Source organism: Crassostrea angulata, chromosome 10, assembly GCF_025612915.1.
Source record: "Crassostrea angulata isolate pt1a10 chromosome 10, ASM2561291v2, whole genome shotgun sequence".
Classification (NCBI taxonomy): domain Eukaryota; kingdom Metazoa; phylum Mollusca; class Bivalvia; order Ostreida; family Ostreidae; genus Magallana; species Magallana angulata.
Window position 1 is genome coordinate 28,414,685 of NC_069120.1, and position 6,000 is coordinate 28,420,684.

The window sequence follows — 6,000 nt, forward strand, 5'->3', positions numbered from 1 at the left end:
TTCTGGCTAGGATAACTCTTTTAAAATGGTTTAACTACAATTTTCCTCTCAAGAGGGGTTCTTTGTCTGATTCCAAGTTGTTTTTGGAAATAAGTTGTTTATTTGGAACTTCAAACATTTGAAATGGGTATTTAATATCATCCTGTTTTATAAAACTTTATATATTCCAAGAGTCTGTCTTGTCTTCTGTGTATAGATGTGTGTATATAAGTTTATTGTATCTGTACCTGGTACAATGTACCTGAACTCGCAGCTCTGGTTGGGATAGTTGTACTGATGCTAAGGTTATGGATATATCTTTTAAAAAGCCATCTTTATTGATCTTTAATTAATTACAAAAAGTTGTCAAATATCATTCTCTATTTAACTTTAATGACTTTTTTAATAAATCAAATGTCATATGTCAAAATATGTATTAAGCTTCGCAACTTTAAAGAGCAGAAATAATATTTCTGATTGCAAATATGCAATTTGTCCCTCCTCTAGTTGATGTAAGGTTTTATAACAGAGTTCTGTTATAAGGGATAAATATTTAATGTTGCCAGTGAAACTATGCTACAATATTGACGTAGAATCGGGAGCAAGCCAATCCTGTTATTAGCAATTGAACAATTGGCTTTTAATCATCTGTCAAGTGAAACTTTTATGTGGAAACATAATACACACAACCCTGGCATAGGCATAGTGTGCTGACATTGCATAGTTTGCTGACATAGCATTTTTTTTTACTGCTGCCACAATTATAGTGAGAAGTCACTTTTGTTGCAACTGCTGCAGTGTTGCACTAGCTGGGACAATTCTCTCGACTTCTGCCCATCCTGTTTCTCTGTCAAATGACAGGAGATGATAATAAGGAAACGGACAAGGAGAGAGGATGGTGGCTTTTTTTTTTTTCTTTTTTTTTTTGTAAAGCAAGCAATATTTGCTGTAGTAAAGATCAATGAATCCGAAGTAAAGTTAAAAATACTATACCACAAACTGTTAAATCAATACATTATTTAGTTCGGCAACCTTCACATTGTGTGCTCTGTATTGCCGTCTGCTCCTGTGGGTGTTCTTATTAAATAATCCGACTCGGTGTTCTGTTGAGAAGGCAGAATTCTGAATTCTTTTCTTCTTGTTTTTTTTTTCCCCTTTTAAATGATTTTTTTGCTATAATTTTCATTTTCCCCTGATGATTGACCAATAGAATTGACGTATTCTCTTGCTCCAGTGCACCAGTTGTCTAAATGAGAAAAATGTTCTTTGACATGATTGGTGTTAAATATGAAGATAATTTTTAATCGCATACTTAATTCTTGTAATTTTTTTTTCAGTAAAGATGCTGCGGATTCGGCTGATGTGAAATACAGGAAGTGGCGGATACAATTCGGGTAAGTTGTACCTGCGGTTTGTTCTGTTCTGTTCTTGAACAGTTGCAGCATCTCCATGTTAAATGGTTGCAGCATCTTTAGTTAATTACCCATGCGCAAAACAAGATTTTTTAAAGACCAATAAATGAACTATCAGTAATTAGATTGATTGCATAAATATTTTGACCCCTCAGAGGATTTCAACATTTGTCTGTTGTATAAAAAAAGAATTTTGATATTCCAATACGCAAGACTTCCAGTATGCGAGACAATCTAAATGCAGTGTTTTGACATTTAAAGTTCTCATTTCAAGGAAGTTGCCCAATAATGTATCATGTTTCTGTAGAAGAGATCTTTAAACTTTAATTGATACTGGTTAGCGAGTTATTTTCTTGAATGACAAGATGTGACAGGCTGTCAGGGAAAGAATTTTGCCTGAAAACTAAAACTTAAACAAAAAATCAGTGATTTAGTGGAACTGTAAGTGAATGCAAATTTATGGAGAGAATTGATGATCAAATGCCAATAAAAATGCAGGATGTGCATGTTGCACACACATTTTGATGCAAATGCAATTAAGATTAAAGAAAATTATGATATAATGAAAGGGGTGGGCAACTGTTAGTTTACCCATGTATGGTAGCACTGAAGTAATCTGGACTCTTCTTCAAGTTTCAGGCATAAGTTTTTGTGGGAAGATCAAGTTCCTAGAATAAATCAATGTAGAAATATTATACCATTGATGATTTACTTATCTGGAGGTTTTATTAATTATTACAGATGATTTCAGCGTTCAGATTATAATAATCAAGGCCCCACAACAGCTCTATCCATTATAAGTTCCATTTACTTTTAATATCTTGTAGAAGTCCAATCAATGGTCATTGAGTGTTGCGTGTATTTGAACACACCATCAGCAGAATCTGAAATGAATCTTAATAAGTGCATGCAAACCAAGAGACTTAAGAGAGAAATGAATTATTCTCCTGATCCACTTCTTTGAAAAGAATCGCAGTGTCTGAAGAATCTTTTGGATATTGATTGCTCGTCATAGGTTGCAATTGACATTTCTTTGCTGTTTTCAAAAGAAAATATTCTCATAGTTTTAAAGATAACTTCTTTCTTTGTTAAAAGTTTCTTGACCTGGATTCTAACCCTTCGCCGAGAGTCAGCAACCACCAAGACTTTCTCTCAGCTACTTCGTTCTTGGTAGTAACACTTGTAGCGTAAAAGCTAGACCTATTTCCCCAAAAGTGGGTCTTGATGGGACTCTCTTAGTGTGTAAGTAGTCTGGGAGATTCAGAGTACTTTCTATGTCAAGTACCAGCGGGTCCCCAGAAGAGGGAGGAAGGTATGTGGGCTAAGGACTTAGAACGACCTCTGGCTGGCACAGTCTAGTATTTACTTTTTATTTTTGAAACACTCCAAGATTTTTTTGCTTCATATATTTGGGGATATTTGTTACCTCTTTTCTTTGTATTAATTGGTTTTCCTCTTTAGAATTTTTGAACCCAAATTTTAATTCTGAGGAATATTTTTGAGATAAAAATAAAAAAGTGTTGATAGGAGTTACCCACACAGCATACAAATGTTGTGTGAAAAGAGAGATAACCCCAGTTAGATTTAATATTGCCTTAGAAAATATGGGCAAAGGGAAGTAACTCCTATATTATTAGAAGCTCTTTGAATGAAAATTAGCAGCATTACTTAAGGTCAGACGACACGTTCTTCAATTTTAGATAACTTTTTCCAGGAATTTGTTAATGGTTTACTACTACTTTGACAAGCTTTCTTGCAAAAAATTAGGGTACCTTACCATGCATTTCTGCAAAATACTAGAGTATGCAATTTCCTATAAAATCTTCTTGAAAATACACTTGAATTGCTGATATAAAAATTAATACATCTACTGCACAGCGAAATATTATAACTATATCTTCGCCGGGGCGGGGCATTGAACTCACGACTATACGCTTCTGGCAGTGAGCGGCCACGGTTCTAACCACTCGACCATCTAGACATATAACCAAATCTATGTAAATTTTGATCCTTTTTAAAGTAATTATAAATTTTATTGGAACTCTTTATTACGAGGAGATACAAAAAAGATTCTCGAGGAACGTGTCGTCTGACCTTAACATCTATGATCATTCATGTATAAACTTTATACAATATGCATTTCTGTTCAATATTAAAAAAAAAAAAGATTGAACGTTTTCTTGATTCACAAACATCAATTTATAAATCAATAAATTTTTGTTGGTTTTTTTTTTTATGGTTCAAAATTTTCTTTTGATGTATACAATAGACCCAGAGTTAGTTTGCATAGTTCTCAAAAGTTACACTTTTTCAAATCAAAAGATTATTATTAGGATAGTATAGATATTGTATGCCACTTAGGTTGCATTTCATCACAACTAAGTTCATTCAATGTCCTTTTGATTTGAGCTTTAGTGGGGAAAAATCAGCATTCCTTTATTTCCATCAATGAATTTATGTAAGATGGTATAGGACATCTTTTGATATTATTGTGGATAAAATACATTTTATTCAAAATATTTTCACCAGTTTAGAATTTTCAAATTTTACAATATTTGACCCAAAAATATGTTTTAAAATTATTTGGAAAGATGAAAATTATTAAAAGCCCGTAAGGGATTCGAACTCATGACTGTTAGTTAAAAATTTAGGGAAAGAAAATATTTATGGAATTATACTTGATTTTATTGTTTATTGCAATAGGAAGTATAGCACAATATGGAAGTGTCCCATATACCACCTTAAAATCAAATCTCTTATGTAGTACTGCTGTCTACCTTAGAAGTTTAAAGAGTATTTTCAATTTAAATTACGTACGAATTACATGTGTAAAAAAACCTGTATCTTTCATCATTGCAGAGCAGTGACAAAAATTCATAGCTGTACTGTATGTACATGATATATTGAAAAACAGCTCTGTACATATAAATTAACACTCATCATTAGTCTATTCTCTCTGCAGATAAATTTTGATCTGATAATAATGATTTTCCATGTGAGAATATGAAATGAAATGCTCACAATTTCAGTATGCCTTGCTAGGCATAATTTTATAGTCAGTAAATCCTGTAAGAGTTATCTCTCTTGTGATGCTTTTTGAGAAAAATTGCATACTACCAACACCCCTCAATTTATTTATGTATTTTTTATTAAAAATTCTGAGAAATCAATGAAGAAATGTCCTTCATTAAAGAGAAAGATTTTTGTTCCTGGGGAATGAAACTGAATAGAATTTTTTACCTACACGTAATTTAAAAAATTTTAAAAAAGAGAAAGAGAAAGAGAGATGGGGGAAGGGGGTAAAAAAAAAAGGAAATAGCTTTTATAAGGGTTGTCTTTCTTTGCCCTTTAGACCAAAAGCTAGCTAGACTAAGTGTGTAGCAATGCTTTCATCACATTGTTTGTAATCATTCTTTATTAAACGCCAATGTACGTCATACCAGAACAATCGAAACCAGTAATTTGAAACAGAAGTATCATGGTAATGCATGGTTGATGAAGGCCTAGTAAAGAAAAAAATAGTTATTATATGAATAATAAAAGCATCTTTAAAAACGGGTGATAATCGAAGTGTCAACGTAATTTATTGGTCACATGTGTTAAAAAGCCCGATAACATCTCGCTGTGCAAGCCTTAGAGGGCTTCCGATCAAAATTAATATGTAACAAAACCCTGGAAGGAAACGAATACCCACATACCTGAGTTTTTTTCATTTTGCGGGGCAAAATATATCATAAATCAAACGGCGTGCATTACTCACCTGGAGATTTTGCCTGTTCATAAAAAAGTGATCTTGCTGGGTGGAGAGGGGAGCCTCATACACCCGTAGAAGAAGTGCTTCACAATCAAACCGACAAGAGAGAGAAAAATTAATTGGTCCTCGCTACATGATTCATGCAATATTTTTTTTTTCTTTCCCTTAGAAGTATTTTTTATTTTCATGATGTATTAGGAAATGTATGTTCTAAAAATATGTGCGCTATCTATTCATGACCGTATTTTATTCTTTGTAGTACATAATTTTATAATTTAACACTGTGATGAAGGAAATTTGATTTATAGCATTAACATGAAAAGAAATGTTTAAAGAAAATGATTTAATAAAAGTTTTTTTCATATGAATTATATTTGTTGTGCTTGAGGTAAGAGAAATATTATTGCTTGTAAATATAAATCTGTAAATTTGAAGTTCTTTGAAAAGTAAGGGAAGAACTAGGATTTTTCCACTGGTACTTTTAAAAGATGCTAATATATTTTACTTGTTTGAGTCTAATTTATTAGACCAGGGTTAATAATTATGATATAACCTATTCATCTTGTCAGATAAACAAATTTGACTTTTAGATTTGGCTTAATGAATTCATGCTCGATTTTTTCACTGAAGATTTACACCACCTTTTGATCTCAGGACAGTGCTTGGTTTAAGAAAAAAAATTACATCTACCGATAGGTTTTAGAAATCTCTTATCTAGATCTCTCAATACTTGACTTAATTATTTCAGCCTTCAAATTAAAATTAATGAATGTTTATAGGGTGTGTATCTCTGTAACAACCACAGCAATAAATATTTGGTAATCCATCATTTGATTATAAAGATTTAACCAAACA

General features: G+C 32.2%; 1 long non-coding RNA gene across 1 annotated transcript in view; it reads left to right on the forward strand.

Annotated features, from left to right (window-relative positions):
• LOC128165637 (uncharacterized) overlaps positions 1-6,000 on the forward strand; it is a 53,746-nt gene that overhangs the window by 25,252 nt on the left and 22,494 nt on the right. Inside the window, exon 7 of the long non-coding RNA XR_008241074.1 lies at positions 1,317-1,373. This is a non-coding gene — a long non-coding RNA (uncharacterized LOC128165637). The remainder of the gene's footprint in view (positions 1-1,316; positions 1,374-6,000) is intronic.